Source organism: Canis aureus, chromosome 20 (genome assembly GCF_053574225.1).
Source record: "Canis aureus isolate CA01 chromosome 20, VMU_Caureus_v.1.0, whole genome shotgun sequence".
NCBI lineage: Eukaryota > Metazoa > Chordata > Mammalia > Carnivora > Canidae > Canis > Canis aureus.
The window spans coordinates 454133-478181 of record NC_135630.1 but is presented as its reverse complement, the minus strand read 5'-3'; the positions used below and the strand labels follow the sequence as shown (position 1 = coordinate 478181).

General features: G+C 38.0%; 1 long non-coding RNA gene across 1 annotated transcript in view; it reads right to left on the bottom strand.

Moving 5' to 3' along the window:
- Window positions 1–11850: 11850 nt before the first annotated feature.
- The window catches only part of LOC144291396 (uncharacterized), a 69768-nt gene continuing 57569 nt past the window's right edge, over window positions 11851–24049 (bottom strand). Inside the window, exon 4 of the long non-coding RNA XR_013358655.1 lies at window positions 11851–11872. This is a non-coding gene — a long non-coding RNA (uncharacterized LOC144291396). The remainder of the gene's footprint in view (window positions 11873–24049) is intronic.

Sequence of the window (24049 nt, the reverse complement as noted above, 5' to 3'; positions counted from 1 at the left end):
GTTTAAGCAAACAGGAGGGGAATGGGGAGGGGATGGATAGAGAGGTATTCCAGATAGAGAATCCAGGAAGTGTGGTGGGGTAGAGGGAGGGGGAGAAAGAGGGAAAGAGGGAGAAAGAGAAACACAGACCATAAACTCTTCTTTGAACCTCTGGTAGTTTGCTAATTACCTTGAATCTAAACCATACTTAAACCACATTCTTTAGGACTCTTCACACTAGGTTTTTACCCTGCCCAACCACTCCCATCCCATTCTATGCTTTAGCCCAAAACCTTCATTGGTGCTAGGAAAGATCTGTGCATTTATTTTGCAACTCCTATCCCAGAAATTGCCATATTAAATATCCTAGGTGCAGAAAACAGCTTCTTTGACTCAACAACAGGTCTGCCTCATGTGTTTCACATAACAAGTGCTTTATCATCTCCAGGATGCTATCATATAGTACTTCCTTAGTCTCTACCCAAGACCCCATGCCTCACTCCCAACAACAGTGCACTTTGTAATACCCGTGTGCACCTCTGTTCACAGTATCCCTGGCTACATAGTCTCTTCTTCGACTTTTCCAAGGTTAGGGCCATGTCCGGTTGATGCTTTGTCTTGTTTTCGCGTGTTATCATATCGTTAACTGCTGCCTGGCTGCTTTACTTTCTTGTGAGAAAGCCTTAATGACATCTGAGCTATTCAAAGAAGAATGAAAGCTCTCACCCAGAGCCCCCAGACCACTCTTCAGATCTTCCTTTTTCATGGGGTATTTTTATGGTTTGGAGATATGGACAATGGGCTAGGAATTCATTTGTTTTGTTATCAGTCAAGTGTAAGTATAGCTAAGTTTTCCTGAGTGTGTATGACATGCCCAGCATTGTGTAAAATATTTTCCATGGATTACCTTGTCCCGTGCTCACAGCAGACCTACAGATATGTGTAGTAATATTTTCCTCACTATAGAGACAGGGTAACTAAAGCCTGGTAGGTAGCAAAGCAGGGATGCCAGCTTCAGCACACTGTTTGTCTAGAGCCCAGGGGTTCAACCACTATTCCATGATGTTTCTTCAGTCTCAACCTGATCATTACCCCCTCCCAGAGGTCAGCCATGATCACAGAGGCAACCAAATAATGTTGGGACTAGGAAGCTGTCCCCTCCCCAGAGGGTTATATATTCTGCAACAGAGCTGGGACCTGAATTGAGACTGCTTGGATTTTTCCACAGTTCTGCCATTGATCAACTTTGTGATCTTAATCCCTTAGCCTCAGTTACTTCATCTGTAAAATGGAGTCCATAATAACCATCTCACAGGGTAGCCATAAGAATTCAATAAGATGATGCACATAAAGTGTTTATTCCCAGAACTGGCAGTTTGTAAGCACTCAGGAAAAATGTGATTACTATTATTCTGGTCCTCAAGGGAAGTAAAGCAGATACAAATACTTCACTTAATGCACTTCCTACTGGTTGAAAAAGCAAAATCCCTCGAATCAGGCATTTCTTTCTTTTTTTAATTTATTTATTCATGAGAGACAGAGAGGAAGACAGAGGCAGAAGCAGGCTCCATGCAGGAAGCCTGACGCAGGACTCAATCCCAGGTCTCCAGGATCACACCCTGGGCTGAAGGTAGATGCTCAACCGCTGAGCCACCCAGGGATCCCCCTAAGCACATATGGTGAAAATTGAAATGTTCCTTTGAAACACTATCTTAACATTATTTAAATTATTAATAATATCCAGAGGGAAGGCAGACTATAAATGAGTATCATTATGTTTCTGATTTTGAATGGTGAACATTAAATTACATTGTTGTAAACTGAAATATTTCAGTTGATTCCCAAATTCCCAATAACTCTTCAATAGGGTAAAGAGGATGGTGTTTAAGAGAGAGGCTCAAAAAGCAGCTGCAAACCCAATATATCAGAGAGGAACAGTATATTCAGGACAGGAGGTGGGACTGGCTCTTTCACTATTTTCACTGTAGCTAATGAAAGGTAAACCCCAAAATGTTCAGAGCTCTAGGACTTTTCAGATAAACACTGGAAATGGTGAGTATGATTCATGTCCAAGATTGATTTACTGAAAAATACAGATGTGGAGAGAAAATTTCAGCATTTTAATCTTTGCTAAATATGGTCTCCTTGAAATACAGTGGGGAAGGTCTCAACTGCAAGCCAAGAGATGTGGGCTCCAGTGCTGGCTCCTCCTTAACTAGCTGTGTGGTCTTGGCAAGCTGCACCATCTCACTAGGCTTAGCATCCTTATCTTTAAAAAAGAGAAGATGAGGAGCCCTGACTGCAGGACCCGACACACTCCCTCTAGCTTGAATATTCAATGGAATAAAGGACTTAGTATCTTTATTTATTTTTGGTGTTTCTTATTTTTAAAGTGGATGATCACCTTTGAAAGCATAAATCTTAAATAAAATAAAATATGGATTTGAGGCACCTTAGAAAGGCATCTTGATGGCCACTGGCTGGAAAAAAGTAGATTGCAACCAGCAGCTGGGGTCAATACAAAATTAAATGACACAGCAAGAGTATTCAAATATTTTCCGAGGCATAGAAGGCATAGAAATAGACCTTTCAGAATTTTCATTTTTAAAATCATAACTATTTCAAAAGGTGCACGGTTAGTAACCATGTAAAAAATAATGTGTAGCATGTTATAAATAAAACATATCTTACATGGAAACCTCAATTATAGAAAGTAAAGGCTACTTATGAATTATTTTCAGACATTCAAGTTAAACTATAATTGATAACAGCCCAAATTTCCAATTAACTTATGTTTCAAAATAGTATACCATTTTTAAAATAGGCTTCAATATAGTCATACTTCTGTAATTCCTCTGGATATTCTTGCTTCAGAGAGCTGTGCAAATCCAGAGAAACAGACTAACCCTTCATACCCCAGTTTCACACATGAAATGGGAATATTAACAGCAATGCCGTACACAGTCCCTCAAACCTTCAGAGAAGAGTAATATGTTCCACTAAGCTAGACTGGAAGCCGGCATTGGAAGGACTTGTCAATGGTCTAGTGGAAAGCCATTTCAAAACTGATGAAATAGCATTTCCCTTGGTAACTCATGGGAATTTTACTGGTATCCTACAAAATCTCTGACTCCTGGTTTATGAATCAAATTTTTATTTTCTGTTGCTGTTGACAGTGTTATGTCTTTTGTTTTACTTTTGTTTTGGTCTTCCTTCTCCCAGAAACTATGATTTATGAGCAGATGTGTTAGTTTGCAAGCATATCTTGAAGCTATAACTTTCTTACCACTTTCTTTCTGTCAGAAGATGATCTAATCCTTGAGTCAAACTGTATTACAAACACCTAATCTTATTCTGGTCCTGATGAAATCAAACACTTCGGAAATATGTCTCAAGTCCTTAGATCTGTCCTCTCTGCATTCCTCAAGATACATAAACTAAATTGCCAAACTTCTACCAAGAGAGTTGGTAAACAAGAGAAGAAAGGTAGTCAACAAGTGAGAGGGTAAGCAAATCAAAGAGAGTCTACACAAGGAGAACACACAGACACAAGCACATGCATATGTACACATGGATACTTACCTATGTTTTGTTTTTTTTTTTTTTTACCAAATGCCACATTTAGGAAGTATCAGGAAATTATATATAGGTTATATCCATGGTACATATAGGATTACTATTCTGCAGTTACCCTCAGTAAATGGTAATTGTGTGTCTTCTAGGTGGTCTTGACAAAACTGATCTCTGAATGGAAGGAGCTGTCTTCCAACATGGGTGATCTGCTGCTTTGGAGCTTTTACTTTGATTGCTCTGAGAAGTTTAATAGTCATTTAGTCAACCCTCAAGTACTCACTGAGCAAGCTCTAACTAAATACATTGTGATTTGAGTGCTGAGATTAGTGAGATATTGCTCCAGGGAAATTGAGGTTTTGAGTGTTTCTAGGGCAACAGTTCATCTCTCCCAGCAGCAAGTCTGTTGATAATAAAGGGATGGGAATATTGAAACCCTTTTAAATTAAAGAAACACCATATTTGAAGATTAAAGTCAATGGAGAGATGCAAGCAAACATACACTAATGATAGAAAGAAATACGCTGTTTAAGTAATGACATAGTTACTCAGAACAGAAATTGAGAAAAATTCACTTGATTAAATGTTTGGGTAATTTTGGTTTGGTTTTGCCCGTTACTTTCTGAGGTTTTTCAATAGAGTTTCATTATTGATCTGCCTATAGCTACCTAGGCTAGCTCTGTTGCTAGCCCTGATAGCATCAGAGAGGAGTCTGGGGGCAGAGCTGTAAAGTATTTAAGCAAATATATAGAACAAAGGCAACTATTTCTTTGCCTTTCTTTTTTCTGTTTCGTATCATTCCACCATTCTTCTTAGAATTAATTTGCTCTCTATTATTTAATCTCCATTATTGGTAAGCCTAGAAAACAGACATTCTTCTTTAAAAGAATATTCTCAATTATAGTATTTTCTCTTTTGAAGTCTGCAAAGGCTCAGATCAGGAACCAGCAATCTCTTAGAAATGAGTGTCCTTTTTCTACTTTTTACTCATATTCCTGGTGATCAGGGGGTAGAGAAGTGGAAGACACAAGTAGCTTTGATGTCCTTAAAGGGAGGACAAAGGAAGTCTTTCCATCTTCAGGAATCCTGTTGCTTAATGCTAATATGAGTAGAGAAGATCAAATTGTTACAACTTACATAATATTTCATTAATTGATGATACTTCAGAGAGAAGCAGATATTCAAAAGGCTTTACAGAATAAAGAGGGATGCTACAGAAGGAAATCTGGGAAGAAAATTAAAGGCAACAAAATCACATAACCTATCAGCCACCAGATTAGTAATCTCCCTGGATGGGTAGTTTGTTTGTTGGTTTACTGCTTGTTTTGGTGGGAAGGGTTTAGACTATAGAGATTATGGTTTTAAGTGCCCCATATATTCAATTCAAGTAAAAAGGATAAGCTCATTTAACACTTGTCCTTGAGCCTTCAATGATAAGAAAGTTCTCAGGAAGTTTGTATCCAGGAGAAAATATAGATTCAAAGGTTTCACGGTAGGGAGAGTACTTAGTACTTTAGTATATCAGTTTACCCTACCTTCTTTTTAACAAATTTACATTGTAGGTACATCATGATCTCCTTCTAACATCCACCAAGAGGCAAACCTTTTTTTTTTTTTTTCACCAAAGTAGCTACAGATACAGAAGTGCTTTATTTTAATAGGGTAATTTGAAAAACAGTTCCCTAAAGAATCAGAGTTTAATCTTTATATACATAGAAAAAGTGAATGGAAATTTCCAAACAGTACATTGTGTGACTGGTGACCTCTGTAACATGTATATGCTTGTTTTTCTCTTTAGAACAAATGTGTTACTTTAATATCTACTCACTAATGAGACCTGTCAATGTTTCCAACTGACAAACAGCCAATGCAGAAGGATTAGGAAGAGCACGGATTAAGAATTTCCTTGGAGGCAGAAAGAAAAATTATCATGCATGATGTGGTTAAAAGCAACCCTTCTGGAGCCTTAAGTTTTCGGGAAAGGGAGAGTCCCCAGGGCTTTACAAAATAAATTTTAAAAAATCAAAGCCCTCCACTTGCTTTACCTATCTGAGTACCTAGGCCTCTTAAAGCCAAGGAAACAGAAATATCATTTTCTAAATTTTCTCTGATCCAATCACTCTTTTTAGAACCTCATTTTTTCTTCATTGTTCTAGAGCATTGCCATTATGCTTCTCCTGTATTTGAGCAAACAAGAACATATGAGAGAGGACTAGGCAAGTTAAAAACTATAAGTCTGTCTATATATCTATCTATCTATCTATCTATCTATCTATCTATCTATCTATCTATTTTTACTTAACTTCAATTTGCCAATATATAGTACATCATTAGTTTCATATGTAGTTTTTTTTTATTGGTGTTCAATTTACTAACATACAGAATAACCCCCAGTGCCCGTCACCCATTCACTCCCACCGCCGCCCTCCTCCCCTTCTACCACCCCTAGTTCGTTTCCCAGAGTTAGCAGTCTTTACGTTCTATCTCCCTTTCTGATATTGCCCACACATTTCTTCTCCCTTCCCTTATATTCCCTTTCAGTATTATTTATAGTCCCCAAATGAATGAGAACATATAATGTTTGTCCTTCTCCGACTGACTTACTTCACTCAGCATAATACCCTCCAGTTCCATCCACGTTGAAGCAAATGGTGGGTATTTGTCATTTCTAATAGCTGAGTAATATTCCATTGTATACATAAACCACATCTTCTTTATCCATTCATCTTTCGTTGGACACCGAGGCTCCTTCCACAGTTTGGCTATCGTGGCCATTGCTGCTATAAACATCGGGGTGCAGGTGTCCCGGCGTTTCATTGCATTCATATGTAGTTTTTAATAATTCACAGTTGCATATAACCCCCAGTGCTCATATAAGCCCTTTAAAAAAAGATGACAACTCAGTAAAGATTACTGGATTATGTTCTTTAGTAAATCTATTTCTTGGCTATTCCTAAAAAGAAAAGGTCACACCCAAGGACCATGTTAGAATAAATTTATTTGAAAGCACTCCTTATCAGCTGCCAATTAAAAATATTCTCAAGCAGCAAAGAATTTAATCAACATAGACCTTCTGAGACCCAGGCCTGAGATGATGAAAGGAATGAATAAAGTTAAGAAGCTTTTACTTGTAACTTTTCATTCTGGCAGATTAAACAACTAAGTCTCTTTTCCCTAAATTATTAATAGTTCCAGGTAAGGTGGGATTAGTCAGAGGATATTTTTCATATAATTCCCAAACTCTGGCACAGGATTAGCAACATCCTTCTAATTCTTTTAATTTAAAGAATGGTGGGAAGGAGGGGGGAATAAAATCATTTAGTTATACACTGTAAACAGTCTAGCAGATAAAGAGTTTTTGTAGGGATATTTGTTTTGGTGAAATAAATTGGCACTGATGCATAGAAACTGATTTGAGGGAAAAGGGATACCAAAGAAGACACACTCCAAGAATATAAATTAAAAAGTAATATAAGGAAAAGGTTTAGTGACTGGGGCAGTAAATCATTTATTTATTCATGGCCATTTATTGATATTCTACTTCCAACAACATGCTACAAATAATACTAAAATCTTTATTTTCAGAGACACATTTATTTATCTCAAAGGCTTAAGGAACTATTCATTCCATTTAATACACTTTTCCAATATATTTGGTGTAAGATTCTAAATAGAGCAAATATAGTAGAATTTTCCCATTCTTATCCCTACTATGTTTTCATTTTTTTCTAGAGGCATTTGGAGGATCCTAAGACAGAATATTTGAGGTTCCACGTCCACATTAGACAACTGATTTGACAAACTCTTAAGCTGTGAAGATCATTTTACAGTTTTTATAAATTCATCCTTGGCCAATATGCTGGAGCAGAGTCATTATGCATTGTAAGAACTAATTATTAAACTTTCAAGAGGTTTTCAAGCCAATTGACATCCCAGGGGTAGTCTGAAACTGGCCCCATGTAGGAGTATTTACATCATGTTAATTGTCAAATGCTATGAATCAGGACTTCTCTAACCCCATTTCCAGAGCTAGTTAATAAATATTTACCAGTAAGTATAAGTACACCGTTGGTCCGAGCTATTTGTTGACTTTTTCATAATATGCCAAGGAAAATAAAGCCTATCATATAATACAACTTTGACCAAAAAACCTTCTAAAATATTTTATGTTTATTTTTTGTATTAATAATTTTAAAATTTCAGGAATTGGTACTACTAAACTTAAAAACATGGGCTAGTCAAATCACATTAGATTCGGCTTCTCTGTTTTTATTTTAAAGTTGGAAATGATGTCCTTCAAAGATATATATTCATTTTACTCAGACACAGTAAGTTAGTGAATTTCTCCATTCACTCTAGTCTCTTCCTGCTGTCCCACCTGTTCTGAGGAGTTAACTCTGCTGATACAGCAATTTGACATCCGAAGAACACATTATTTTATAAGTAACTATATAAATGAAATATGTATATTTACATAGTCATTTGACATTACTCTGCTGAAGTAAGACAAAAAAATCAGAAGGCAATGGTCAAATCAATAGAAATTAGAATAAACAATTAAAATGCAAAAAAAACCTTAGGACGAGACAGCTTCCCAGGCCCAACATTATTGGATAACTGTGCCGACCAGGAAGGACTTCCAAGACAGAGGAAGGACCAGATTGAGACCTAAAGCAACACCATGCTTTACTAAATAAGACCTGAACTCTTGGCAGTTTCTAATAGGCAACCAACACATATTTATACTGTTTGCACATCAACTTATTACAGTGTTCTCCATCTAAGTTGCCATAGGAAAAATAAGGTTGTTTCATTCATTTCGGCTTCAGTTTCACATCTGGGCAAAGCACAATGCTGGTAAAGACAGCTTTTATTTTCCTGGTGAAAAATGGACCCTGGGTCTCTGCATAGGAAGTATTTAGCGCCTTTGTGGCAGTGTTCAGTTTAAGCCAGACTCCAAATGAGAGAGTCATCTGTGTTTAAACATGGAAAGGGTTCACAGTAAGGGAAGAGATCTTAAACTTTTCTCTTTTCCTGGGTGTGGCTCTTGCTTAGTATCCCTGAGGAAATGAGCTGTTAAGGGATGTGCTGCTCTGTGCATCACAGCTCTGAAAGGAGATACCTTCAATCCACCAAAGTAAACCCTCCTTTGTGGATAATTTACTAGGCTGATTAGAGCACATTTCATCACTGACCAACAGAACAGAAACAACTACGAAAGTGAAGGCTCATTCCAGAAACATCTCTGACCAAAGTTTTCTCGAGCTTTAACTTCATGGTTTTATATTTAATCATTTCAGCATTTTGCTAGTTAAACAATTCTGATATGAAATGTGAATCCCAGAAAGTGCGGTTTCATTCCACATAGCAGGAAAATTAGTAACTCCTTTTTCTCTGCCACTTGTTATCGATTCGAAAAGATCTTTCCAAATCCCCACTATTTATTCTGTTCATTAAATTGTCTTATTCCATGGTTTTTCCAGAAACTTTACCACAGTTCTAATATCTCTTTGTAAATGTTGTCTCATTTGAAATAACTGCATTAAACAAATATTCTAAACTCACTACCAAATTTAGGGCAGCAGATTCAGACTCGAGCCCTCCAGATCACTTGTCTACAATCCATATGACACATAAGAACAAAGTCTTCCAGGGGCACCTTGGTGGTTCAATGGCTCAGGTCATGATCCAGGGTCCCGGGATCGAGTCCCACATTGGGCTCCCCACAGGAGGAGCTTCTCCCTCTGCCTATGTCTCTGCCTCTCTGTCTCTCATGAATAAATAAATAGAATCTTAAAAAGGAAAAAGAACAGACTTCTAGTTCAGGCAGGGCAAGCCCTCCAGATCGGTGAACTGTTTGTTACCTCTTTGATTCACATCATCACCATTACTTACAGATTTTCTCTAAATTTGTATTAAAGAAATCAAGTATCTTTGTAAAACTGTATAATGTAGACATTATAACAGTACTAATTTTCTTTATTAAAACCCCACCTCAGTGACTTTAACTCTGAAAAGTTAAATGACAAATGTTTTTTCTTAGAACGTACCAGGTATCAGAGGTATTGCTGTTTTCGTGCAACAGTGATATTCATGAACTTGATCAATGTGTCATCATTTAAGAATCCATAAGAATAGGATATAAGCTGGTTGGTGTGGATCTGGCTGTGTCCACCACTTTTTCTTGTCTGGGAGGGCAACTGGGCAAATGCTGAATTCTCTCTACAGTGAACAGCAGGTGACCAGTAGGGACAGAAATGCAAGGGTTCCCTGACCATGTCCCATTGATTCTGAATAATTTGAGGCCACGTATTATAACACTAGAACTTAAGAGTGTCAAAGTATGAGGTGGTCTAGTCCAGACTGAATCCTAATCAAGTAAATCTCTGAATGCGCCAAGCAGAACCACCCCTTTCTGTCCTTTTTCCCAGGGATGGAAGAACTGGTGGTGGTCTTGGAAAGCACTCCAGCTCCAGCTTTAGCTCTAGTCCTAGACTCTAGGTCTATCCCTCTTATCTACGGAACCATTTTTAAACTGCTAGGAAACTCTGGTAGACCATATGGTAGACCATATACCTATATGAACTGCATATTTATATAATCACTCTCTGGATGTGTTTAGATTCTTTACTATGAAAAAGGCATTGCAAATCTCATATAGCCATCTGATGCCAGGTTAGTTCCCTGTTAGATTCCAGGAGTTTTATTAAGCAAAGGAAGAAGCCCTTCACAGTTGATCTTACCTTCACATGCTGGCATATAGTTCTAGGTATCGATATATCCCCACAGACCTAAACAACAGTTAAGTCTAGCAAAATATTATATGATGCACAGTCTTTCTTCATGTTGGCAGCAATAGTTTGGATACTGAGAATACAGTTGTGGGGTTTTTCCTCCTGTTGTGTTACACATTTTGTCAGCAATCTGAAAATCACTATATTAACACATTTGAACTGCTTAATCAATGCTAGTAAGTTGGCACAGTCAGCCTTTTCCCTCACTACTTATACTTAATATTCTTTTTGGGTGTGTTTTCGAACGGAACAAAGAAGGATAATTCTTCCTGTTTTTCTATTTTCCTTTTCCATCTCCCTGTCCTTTGGCTGCTATTTTACAAAACACTCTAATTTATAAAAGAATGGTCTCTTACAATGAAGTACAGGAATTTTAAACCCCTTAATTGCACTGTGTGTTTCAAATCTTAAAACTGAATTCTAAGTTAGTGCTCAACATTCTAAATCAACATTCCAGGAAAAATTTTTTAATCTTGCAATGATGCAAAGTATCAAGTTGAAAATCAACCACAAGAAGACATAACATTTCCACAGAATCTAGGGTTTGGTTTTTGTGTGTGTGTGTGTGTTCAGGTGCCTACAAGAACACTAGGGAAAGAATGTAGGCCATTTTCAGGTCACTTCAGCTTTCATTGTGCAAGATACAATCAATTCAAAAGAATTATTTTTAAAAAAGAAATTCTAGCCTAGATTTTCATTTAGTGAGATATAGCATGTATATAAATATGTCAGTTTATGTCTAATTTTCCCCAAATTTATGATATTATACTTTTAATTTATGGGCTAAAAGTGGAAAAAGATTCACATTGTTTGTATTTGCTTTTGCCTGATTAATGGCAGTTATATCAGAAGGCCCTGGCCAACATTTGGGGAAAGCAGCCAAGTACACACAGACAAGCCAAAAGTCACTAAAGATGAGCAAGTCACAATGCACTGTCTGTGGTGGCACCGGATACCTGCATAAAATAATTCCTCAAAATAAGAGAAAATTCACTTAAGAGAAATGCAGCTTTTTTTTAAATAAACTTTCCTCCGGTAATTGATATCTTTTTAGGAAATCCCATAAATATCCTGCTGGACATTCATGATTGTTTGGGCAGCTCATGAGGGCCATAAGTAACAGGGAGACACAGTTTTGGTTACCTCTGTCCCACACAAAGACAAATTGGGACCCTTAAATAATGCCTTGCTTTCAAATTAATGTAAAATGTTATTACATTAACCCAGTAATCAATTAAGCTATTTTTAAGAAATAATAGATTTTTTACAATAACCAGGCTTTAGTTGAATAAGCTGAGCTGAAGTGTGGCTATACTTCCAATAATACTTGGATGAATTTAACCATTTACAACTTAATAAAAATAGATGAGGGGGGATCCCTGGGTGGCGCAGCGGTTTGGCGCCTGCCTTTGGCCCAGGGCGCAATCCTGGAAACCCGAGATCGAATCCCACGTCAGGCTCCTGGTGCATGGAGCCTGCTTCTCCCTCTGCCTGTGTCTCTGCCTCTCTCTCTCTCTCTCTGTGTGTGACTATCATAAATAAATAAAATTTAAAAAAATAGATGAGGGACATCTGGGTGGCTCAGTAGTTGAGTATCTGACTTTGGATCAGGTCATGATCCTGGGGTCCTAGGATGGAGTTCCGCATCAGGTTCCCCATAGGGAGCCTGCTTCTCCCTCTGCCTATGTCTCTGCCTCTCTCTGTGGGTCTCTCATGAATAAATAGATAAAATCTTTAAAAAAATACAGATAGATGAGATTACATCAGAGCACATGGCAAAATATTTTCTTTTATGTAGTCTGTTTTAAAATATGTTAACTCAGTCTTTGGAATTTTAAAGACATTTTTATATCTTCTATAATATAATCATTTATATGTGCACTAATACAACCATCACATTGGCACATACTCACTAGACTCTTTCTAAAGTTAGGGTTATGAATTAAAATTATTGCATTTGACCACATTAGTTGAGACAGCTCTACTTTCAGCACTTGAGCCAAAGGATCAGGAATGGCCACACAACAGAGGCAATGACTTAGGTTCAACACCTCACTGACCTTGACTCACAAGTATCTCTGACTTTATCGCCCCTCCGGTTCCATTGTCTCTGTTTAATTCCAACCTTCATTAATTATAAAATGGTCCATGACAGTAACCTCCTCTCTAGCTTCTGGGCCTCCAAACTACCCTACACTGCATAGGAATGTGGCCATTTGACACCTGTCCTTACAGCTTTGGAAATTGTTCAAATGTCAATAGCCCTTAAAGTTCAAACTCTAGTAAGTCAACAATTTTCTGTTGAGCAAATCAATTGATAAACCAACCTCTTCACAATTTGTCTCCAACCTATCTCTTTGGCCTTATGTCTAACTATCCATATGCACTCCCAAATACCCTAAACTGTAGTTTTTAGCACAATGGCAAATTATAGACTATGTAATCAGGCTCCCTGGGTTCTAATCTCAATAGTACCACCTTCAAGATGTGTTAGTGGGAGACCAAATACTTAATTTTTTGAAATTTCAGTTCTCCCATCTGTACCATTGGGATCAAAAGGTTGTTATCGATTAAATGACACACACTAATACTCAATAAAGAGTAGCTAGTAATAAACACAGCAAACAAACACTTAATCCATGCCTTTACCCCAACATTTCTGGCCGATGTGTCCTCCCACCTGGCATCCTTTTCTCAATGAACTCGTATATGTCCCTCAAAGATTAGTTCAAATGGCATCTGCCTTTGAAAGCCTTCTTTTACCATTTCACTTGGGAAAAGGTAGCTTTGCCCACTGCAATACACTTACAGCATTTTGTGAATATTGTATTTACAACCTGCATCTTCATAAATCTCTATATATGTGTTCTTCCTATACTGTAAGATCTGCATGGAAAACAATAATATCTTTACATCCCCATACTCTGTTATGGGTAAACTGTACCATCCCTCACCCAAGAAAGATATAGTGAAGTCCTAATACCCAGTACCTCAAAATGTGGCCTATTTGAAAACAGAGTTGTTGCAGATGTCATTAGTTAAGATCATACTGGAGTAGAGTGGAGCCCTAATCCAAAACAAATGATATCCTTTTAAGAAGACAGCAACGTGAAGAGACAGAGTCACAAGCACCATATGAAGCCAGAGGCAGAGATTGGAGTGATATATATCTCAAGCCAAAGAGTGCTAAGAATTGCTGGCCTTCATCAGAACCTATGAAGAGGCAAAGAATTCTGCCCCAGATCCTTCAGAAGGACTGTGGCCCTACCAATACATTGATTTCAGACTTCTAACCTCCAGAATTGCAAGACAATAAAGTCCTGTTGTTGTAAGCCACCAGTTTATGGTACTTCATTATAACGGCCCTAGGAAACCAATACATAGTCCCAGATTCAGGGGGAAAAACTAACATATTTGTGTTAAAGAAGCAAACGACTTTAAGAATTTTACTTAATCAATTGGGACTCATATAGAAAAATAGGAGTGTACACAGACGGCTAGATTTTTTTTTTGAAAAAATAATTATTTTATTTAAGTTAAAATAGGGAGACTTTGGCTTCAACCCAAGATGATCAGGGTTTCGATACAGTTTTGCACAGGCCCCAAAAACCCCACAACTGTTATTATGCCATGACAGGAAATTTGTAAAACGTTTCTGGTAGAAGGTTTCTTGTTGTTGTGTACATAAGAAGTGCTCTGTGTGCACCCTCAGCCCCAGCCAAATACTACTTCATTAAAAGACAAAACAAACATAAACAACTGAGAAGCACAGAAAGGCAGAAAGTGCCTGAGAAGAGAAGGCTCTGGGCTGAGGACACACGGATGAGGCTGTAGCATCTGTCCTGGCTGAGTTACATGTCTGTAAGGGAGGACACAGGTGCAGGAACATGAGCAAGGCTGATGGAAGAGAAAGAAACCCACGGAGGGGCCTGAGCAAAGTTCGAGAGGAAGCCTCTCTTGCTCTGATCTGAAAGCAGGAGCCCCTCCCGGACTCCTAAGATATGACTTTGTCCCCATCACCTTTGAGTTCTGAACCCCACAGAGATCCAGCCACAGCCTCCCCAACCCCCCACCCAGGCCCCTGGCCTCAGGCCAAGGCACTGGGATGCACCCCTCCCCTGCCCTAAATTCTGGCTTTTAGAATCTGTAAGTATGTGATTTCCTATTTAAGTGTCATATTTAACTTCCTTCCCCACCTAAAAATTTAAGGTTATTGATTCTTTTTAAGATTTTTTTTTATTCATGGGATCCCCGGGTGGCTCAGTGGTTGAGCATCTGCCTTTGGCCCAAGGCATGATCCTGGAGGCCCAGGATAGAGTCCCACATCGGGCTCCCTGCATGGAGCCTGCTTCTCCCTCTGCCTTTGTCTCTGCCTCAAAGAGACACACACACACAGAGAAAGAGGTTACTGATTATTGATTCTTAATACTTAGAAAATGTTGACATATTCCTCCTTGCCCTGTACCTATACTGACTGCTCATAAAATGGAACCTATTATTATTCATCAAAGCAATGACATAAAAGTTTTTCAACGGGTGATTTATAAAAAAAATGGCATACTTATTCATATTTATATGAGAGCAATAGTCCAAGGACATTGTGTCTGAGACTCCAGAAAGTTTTCTTCCAAAGCATTTTTATTAACAACATGTTAGCTCTCAGGGATCTATTAATTTATTATAATGTAGTTATACTGATAGGCATCTTACCTAAAAACATTCATTTACATGGAAATAACAGTGTAAAGACAGATAAAAGTAATCTTATATTCTAGGCCAGAATTAAGGTCTACTCTCTACATTAGTAATTGCAGCTAAGAAGGAAGGGGAAAAAATCTAGAATTTGGAAGGAAAAATGTAATTTCAGTCACTGTGGTTAGAAGGGACATTTACTGTATAATTGAAAATTCTAAAGTACACAAGGAAGGCAAAATGCCATAATTATTTGGTGCCTAAAATAACATGTTATTATAAAGTAAAGCAATTTCATTTTTGGAGCATGGAAAATCCAAAACTATGAAAACTATGCTTTCTGAGATCTCTATGAGCCTTAACTTCAAAAACATGCAGTGAAGGTACTAAATCTTTCATGAAAAAGAAAGCTCTGGACTGAGTCAAACATCCAGTATCTGACACCTACATTTAATGTTGCCTCTAAAGAGATGTCTTATCTTTTACTGTTCAGGTCCTCGAGAACCAGGCCTCACAATGAAGGAAGCCAGTAGAGTCACAGTTTTGTTCTCCAGCTTGTGGAACTCCTATGAGTGCACACATTTGATCCAGTCATCTAATAATCCAACGGTCATTCAATAATCATGAGTTATGCCTTACCCTAGGCCCCCACTGATTTGCTGTTGACAGCTTTAATTTTTTTTTCTTAAGCTCACTATTCTCATCTGTCAGCAAGGATAATGATGGTATCTGCTTCCTAGGATTTGTTGTGGTAATTAAATAAGAGATGGCTCATAGTGCTTCACATAGAGCCTGGCATATGATAATTACCCAATACAAGTTAACTGCTGTCTTTATCATCATTACTGGAATACGTTATAAAACTAGTAAGCAAGTTGAAGGTAGGACTGTGTCTATTACTTAACGGACACCCACACTTAACAGCTGAGGCCAGTGAATGCTAAAGTAAATCTTCGTGCCAATTCCAGCCCAAAGCCTACTTCCGTAAATGTTTATTGGAACACAGCCCCTCCTGCTCTTTTATATGGTGTCTATGTCTACATTACCCAGCAGATGTACATAGTTGTAAAGAAAAGGACTGGATAGGCTACAGATTCTGAACCATTTATTACTTGGCTCTTTAAAAAATAAGTGTGTTAATCCTGCACTAGAGCTTTGCCACTTACTATGTGGTCCTCAGTTCATTAAAACTACAGACACTGGGATCCCTGGGTGGCTCAGCGGTTTAGCACCTGCCTTCCGCCTAGGGGGTGAGCCTGGAGGCCTGGGATCGATTCCCGCATCAGGCTTCCTGCATGGAGCCTGCTTCTTCCTCTGCCTGTGTCTCTGCCTCTCTGTGTCTCTCATGTATAAATAAATAAAATCTTAAAAAAAAGAAATACTGACACTTAGGCTCCCTTGACCTACTGAATCAGAAACTAGACATTTTCACAAAATCTTCAAATGATTTACAAACCTATTAGGGGTTGAGAAGCAGTAGTCTAGGTCAGAGGTTAGCAAACTTTCTGTAAAGAGCTAGACAGTAAATATTTAAGCCTTTGTTTCAGGACAATTATATCTGTTCAACTCTGCCTTCCTATCTCAAAAACAGTCACAAAAAATATGTAAATAAATGGGCATGGTTCCACATCAATAAAACCATGTATGGAACCTCAAGTTTCAATTTTATAAAATTTTCATGTATCACAAAATATTCTTCTAATTTTTTTCAACCATTTAAAAATGTTGAAACCTTCCCTTCACTTGTGTACCATACAAAAACAGGCAGCAGGGCAGACCAGGTGGCTCAGTGGTTTAGTGCCGCCTTCAGCCCGGGGCATGATCCTGGAGACCCGGGATTGAGTCCCACGTCAGGCTCCCTGAATGGAGCCTGCTTCTCCCTCTGCCTGTGTCTCTGCCTCTCTCTCTATGTCTCTCATGAATGAATGAATGAATGAATGAATGAATGAATAAATAAATAAATAAATAAATAAATAAATAAATAAATAATATTATTAAAAAAAATAAACCAGGCAGCAGTTAGGATCTGGCCTGTAGATCAGAGTCAGTAGTCTTAGTCTAGGCTAATGCCACATCACTGTTTAGCCAACATGTTACCCCTCCTCCCATACTCTTCCCAGGACTCTAAACACCCATGTCTATTTTCTGACACATGTGACTTTATAGAAGTTATCTTCTACTTATCTAACTCTTCCTAAAAAAACATTTCTGTTCCTCCTTTATGACTTCTAACTTCTAATATAAAGTTCCTGTCAAATGATGTGATGGTGTAACTGTTTCCTTTTCATCGGCAGAATAGAACATACCAGAGAAGATGAACTAGGAAGCTATAGGTGGATAGACAGACAGGTGGACAGATAAGATACCTGCCTCCAAAGGAATAGGAAACTGATCACAGTGAAAAACTCTGCCTCTAAATTCAACCAACTATGCTGAGCATTTCTAAATATATAGTCAGGATTCGTGTCTATTTGATCCACAATATCCTTCTCCTTGACCCTTCAAGAAGGCTGAAGCTCTTGGAAAGTAACATAGGAAGTCTGCACATCTTGCCCTTCCCCTTCCAGAGGCTAGTGGATCACAAACAACTGAGAAGAAACTGCCAGAGAGGGTTCTCACTCCAGAAAAAGAAAGAGCTTTGCCCCACTCTCAGGGCTCTGGGACACACTGGTGGGAGAGAGATGGCTAGAGGAGGGGATCCACACCTGCCTTTTATTGAAGCCAGTATTCTTTGTTCCTGCTTATACTGAGATGATAAATCAGTTTCAGAAAAGAAGCTTAGTTCACAGAAACCTTTATGTTCAAAGTTTATTGAAGCTAAGCTCAATAAATGGTAGATAAGATGACTTTGTTAAGTAAACACATTAATAATTTAGGTTTAGCAATTTAAGAAACATGAAAGTACTCGATATTCATCAGAAGCACAAACTATACGAACTATCTGCACACTCTTAGAGGAAACATAGACATATACACATACACTTAGGATATATATATATGCACTATATATATATGACATTTTTTAATCTAAACGAATGTGTTAGAATACATTCTGACTCCTGGTCTCAGCTACTATCACATCTTTTGTTGTTTAACCTTACTCAGTTTTATCTTTCTACCATCATCCAATTTTCCCTCTCCTTTCTAGGATAGTTTATTCTGTGAAAAAGACTGAGATAAAAACCTGTCTACATAGCCTGATAAACCTTTTTTTTTTCCTGATAAACCTTTTAAATGTAAATCATTCACTAATGAAGTGGTTGCCCTACTGTATTAATTAGGAAGATTTCAGCTACAAGAAACAGAAAATCCTGACCTAACTAGCTGATGTCTTAAGAAATTGATCATTTCGGGATCCCTGGGTGGTGCAGCGGTTAAGCGCCTGCCTTTGGCCCAGGGCGCAATCCTGGAGACCCGGGATCGAATCCCACGTCGGGCTCCCGGTGCATGGAGCCTGCTTCTCTCTCTGCCTCTCTCTCTCTCTCTGTGACTATCATAAATAAATAAAAATTTTTAAAAAAATTTAAAAAAAAGAAATTGATCATTTCATGTGAGAAATTCAGCAGTTAGGCAGCTACAGGGTTGCTTAATTCAGTGCCTCGACAACATCATCAAGGATCTTTCCATTTTTCTAGATTGCATTATTCAGGATATAGGCTTATCCTTATGTTAACTACCTTACACCATATGTGACAAAATGATATCCAGTAAAAATGCTGTCTTTTTGTGTCTCTTTAATTATGACAAAGTTTTTCCTTGAGCTCCCAGAATATTCCACTTCATAGCTCATTGACCAGAAATGCATCATACCTGTTTCTAAACTATGAGCAGCCAAGAACAATGAGATTACCATAATTGTGCTGAATGGGGAAAATATGCAGCCAAGAATATTTTATCTGGCAAGGCTGTCATTTAGAATAGGAAGAGAGAAAAAGAGTGTCCCAGACAAACAAAAACTAAAGGAGTTCATAGACCACTAAGCCAGCCCTGCAAGAAATATTAAGAGGAACTGAGTGGAGAAAAAAGATCAAAAGTAACAAAGACGGGCAGCCTTGGTGGTCCAGCAGTTTAGCACTGCCTGCAGCCCGGGGTGTGATCCTGGATCTCCAGGATTAAGTCCCACGTCGGCCTCCCTGCATGGAGCCTGCTTCTCCCTCTGCCTGTGTCTCTGCCTCCCTGCCTCTCTGCCTCTCTGCCTCTCTCTCTCTCTGAATAAATAAATAAATAATCTTTTTCAAAAAGCAACAGACTAGAAAGGAACATCACCAGAAACACCAACTTTACAGGTAACACAGTGGCATGAAATTCATATCTTTCAATAAGCAATCTGAATGTATATGGACTAAATTTCCAATCAAAAGACATAGGGTATCAGAATAGATTTTTTAAAAAGGCACATCTATATGCTACCTACAAGAGACTCATTTTAGACCTAAAGACACCCCCATATTGAAACTAAGGTGATGGAGCACCACTTATCATGCTAATGGATGGCAAAACAAAGCCAGAGTTGCCAAACTTATATCAAACTAGATTTTAAAACAAAGACAGTAACAAGTGTTTGAATGATACACTAGACCAGATGGACTTAACAGGTATATATACTCAGGACATTTCATCCCAAAGCAGAATACGCATTCTTTTATATACAATGGAGTATTACTCAGAATGAAATCTTGCCATTTGCAACAATGTGGATGGAGCTCGGGCATATTATGCTAAGTGAAATAAGTCAGTAAGAAAAAGACAAATGCTATATGATTTCACACTCATATGTGGAATTTAAGAAACAAAACAGATGAACATATGGGAAAGGGGGGAAAAGGGGAAAAAAGAGAGAAGGCAACAAACTATAAGAGACCTAATGACAGAGAACAAACTGAGGGCTGCTGGAGGGAGATGAGCAGGGGATGGGCTAGATGGGTGGTGAGGACACTTGTCAGGATGAGCACTGGGTGTTGTATGCAAGTGATGAATTACTGAATTCTACTCCTGAAACCAATATTACAAATGTATGTTAACTAGAACATAAATACAATTAAAAAAAGATTACCATAATTGGATTAGGAAAGCATATGGCCATATGAAAGAGATTAAATTATCTGAATGAAAATCAGCATTAGAAAGAAGTGGGGAGGGGTGCAGGAGCTATACTCAGTAGTCACACAATACTCAATACTACAATCAATAAGAGGTATCCTGTTCATCAGCCTTTGAAGGTAGCCAATTAATTTGCAGTAATTAATTTACTAACTGGGAGATTCTGACTGTGACTATACAATTTTATTACTGGAGTAATGAAGATATCTGAAGCAGCCTAAATGTAATTACAGAATAAAGGCACATACCACAATCTAAGAATAGTTATAGAATTTGGCAAAACCTGGTCCTAACACCTTTCACTAAACCAATGTTCATCAAGTACTCAAGCAGTTGGAATTTGTAACTGCCACTCAGGCCCCAGCCAACTTTCCCCACGATGTGATCAGTTCCAATTAATATAATACATTTTATAAAATAATAATAATAATAATAATAATAATAAATAATATTTTATAAAGTGTATTTAATACACTTTGATTTGTGTATCATTCTGTATTCAAGTATGACGAATACTTGAATACAAAGTTTACTTTATTTTATTTTTTTAAATTTTTTTTATTTATTTATGATAGTCACACAGAGAGGAGAGAGGCTGAGACACAGGCAGAGGGAGAAGCAGGCTCCATGCACCGGGAGCCCGACGTGGGATTCGATCCCGGGTCTCCAGGATCACGCCCTGGGCCAAAGGCAGGCGCCAAACCGCTGCGCCACCCAGGGATCCCCAACGTTTACTTTAAAACAAGCAAAGAACAAAAAAGCAAAGTTGAATTTAAAACAATTAAAACATTCTAATGTGACCCAGAAGCTATAAATTTGTGAATGTTGGCGTGGGGTGGGGGGTGGTGTTCTCTTACAGCTTCACTTCAGGGGGCTGCAAGTGGGCAGAAACAAGGCTTGGTCATTCATAGCCGATAGATGATAGAAAACTGAAATGGAAAGAGAAGTCTGTGTATTCTGTTCCTTCTGTCCCTCCCTGTCCACCCACAGTGTCCACCTAGCGGCACAAGTACAGAAACTTGGTTTCCGTAAGCCAAGAGGAAGAGCAGAACGCTGTTTCTGAGACCCAGTGGATGGAGGAGGGGCCATGGTACACAATTCCTATTTACTTTTTCAACTATTTCTTCAAACTAAGAAAAAACCCTATTCTAAATCTAACCTATTCTAAAATTACCTTAAGCTTTGCAAAAATGAGATAGAAAGCATCTCAAACAAATTCCCTTTCATAATTTGAAACCACAAGTTAGAAACTGATGTCTGTTAATAGATATCAGTACTTCATGTGTTTCAGACACAGCTATCTTACCTTCCAGTTATGTTTTGCTCTTTCTTATACGAATGTACTAATGCAGCCAAGTAATTTAGGATGGGATCAACTCTAGTGGACTTCACAAGCAGGTTTAGTTTTGTTGGACAGCTACTTCTTTTAAGTGTTCTGTTGCTAAAAATGTGACAGAGTTACTGTTTCTCCCATGAGTGTTCTGAAGACATATTTAAACATTTCAACCTGTAAGAATCTGCTTAATTCCTCTGCAGAATATTAAAGGGAAAAGAAGTTACTCTTTGACCAGGAAAGTTTAAGGCATTTAAATATGATCAGATATTCAGAAATAAAATAGTACATTCCATGAACAAACTAGGAAATCACAACACAGATACATTCATTGTACATGAACAGCTCAGAAACTTAGTATAAAAGAAAAGAAATATTAAGTGATATTATTAAGGTAAGCTAACCAGAATAAGAAAATAACACCAATACCACATTAATTCTATTGGTTTTTCTTGCACAGAACAGAGGAAAAACAACGATAAAAATTGGACATATTAAATTTCTCCATTCTTTCCACTTAAGGGTAAAGTCTAGATTGAAAATGTCCTAATAATTTCCTTTTATATTATTATTATTATTATTTTAATAATATTTATTATTATTTATATGGAGCCCAATGCAGAACCTGAACTCATGACCCTAAGATCATGATTTGAGCTGATACCAAGAGTCAGACACTTGATCAACTGAGCCACCCAGGTGCTCTGAGAATGTTTTGAGAATTTAATGGATAATTATTTCTCTTAAATCCAAATTTTTCCTTAATAGATTTTTAGAGAACCATATGTTCCTCAATAGTACTCAGTTTTGGCTTATGAATAAGATGAAAAACATTTGAGGGATAATGGCTTTTATGTATGGACCTGGGTGTGCATTTTTTTTTTACAAAACTTTGTTTTTTTTAATATATATACACAGTACAAGGCTGAAGCACCTTTGACTTTTCTCTCAAAATTTACGTTTGTATGAAAACACAGCCCACTGCAGTAACAATTTGGTGGGTGTGAACATATGTATACATAGAGCTCTGTACATTTTCCCCCACGGAGTAATAAAAAGGTACCTTCAGTTTGTTGATACACTTTAGAGGAGAGCTTTTCCAGGGAAAAGCATTTGGGTGAGGCTTTAGTACTGTTGCTTTGTGTGCTCTTAGCACACACACACGTGTGTGTGTGTGTGTGTGTGTGTATATCCATCAACTGTTTATAATGGAAGTGTATCCAGAATAAGGATAAAACTACTGATTGGATTCTTAAACGACATAACTACTGCCTCAGAGTCTTAGAAAAACTGTTGCTCAGAAGCTGCCAGGATTCTAAGAAATCAACCAGGAAATCTAGAAGCAAATGTGCAGAACTTTTATTAAAAGTCCACTACCTAATCTAAGGTGATTTGAGTACATCTATAGGTGTTTATGAGATTTTATCACATATCACTATGGTTCATAAAACACATTATTTATACAAACAATAACCACAGAAGTCCAACTCTCTAAACTTTCAAGTTACCCCTCAGTAAAGCAATCAATTACTTTGATTTAGTACAATGCTCTGGGTTTTTCCTGGATGGCAAAGCCTAGATATTGGGAAAGAAGCTAAAGACACGGCCAAGATTCAGACCTTATCCTTTCTCCCTAAAAGGCATTTAAATAGTACCTACCTGTTGCAGACAGATATGTTGGTTTATGTAGATTTTCTTCTATATCAAGTGTTAGCACCTTGCAGTACAAAAGATCATTTTGGTCTTCCTAAAAAACAAGGGAAAAATTGAGCAAAGGCATTCCCCATATGTGTGCTTTACTCAGTTACTTTTGCCACTTTGGCTTTGGACTTTTTGGAGTGGAAGGTGAAATCTAGATGAAAATCAGACCCTTTTCGTACCCCATGAACTCTTAACTCCTTTTCTTTTAAGTCCAGTACAAAACCTACTTTATTTCTTAAAGTCCCTTCCAGTCCTGTGTAATCCATGATCCCATGAAGACTTCTACAGACCCTGACCACAGCAAATTCAAATTATTTGATAAGAAGACACACTTCAGATAAATGGGACTTTCGTGCTGCTCTTTGGAATAATCTCTGGGACCCGGTCTTGTTATTGTTGTTTCTTTTTTTTTTTTTAATTGATGTTCAATTTACTAACATACAGAATAACACCCAGTGCCCGTCACCCATTCACTCCCACCCCCCGCCCTCCTCCCCTTCTACCACGCCTAGTTCGTTTCCCAGAGTTAGCAGTCTTTACCTTATGTCTCCCTTTCTGATATTTCCCACACATTTCTTCTCCCTTCCCTTATTTTCCCTTTCACTATTATTTATATTCCCCAAATGAATGAGAACATATAATGTTTGTCCTTCTCCGACTGACTTACTTCACTCAGCATAATACCCTCCAGTTCCATCCACGTTGAAGCAAATGGTGGGTATTTGTCATTTCTAATGGCTGAGTAATATTCCATTGTATACATAAACCACATCTTCTGTATCCATTCATCTTTCGACGGACACCGAGGCTCCTTCCACAGTTTGGCTATCGTGGCCATTGCTGCTATAAACATCGGGGTGCAGGTGTCCCGGCGTTTCAT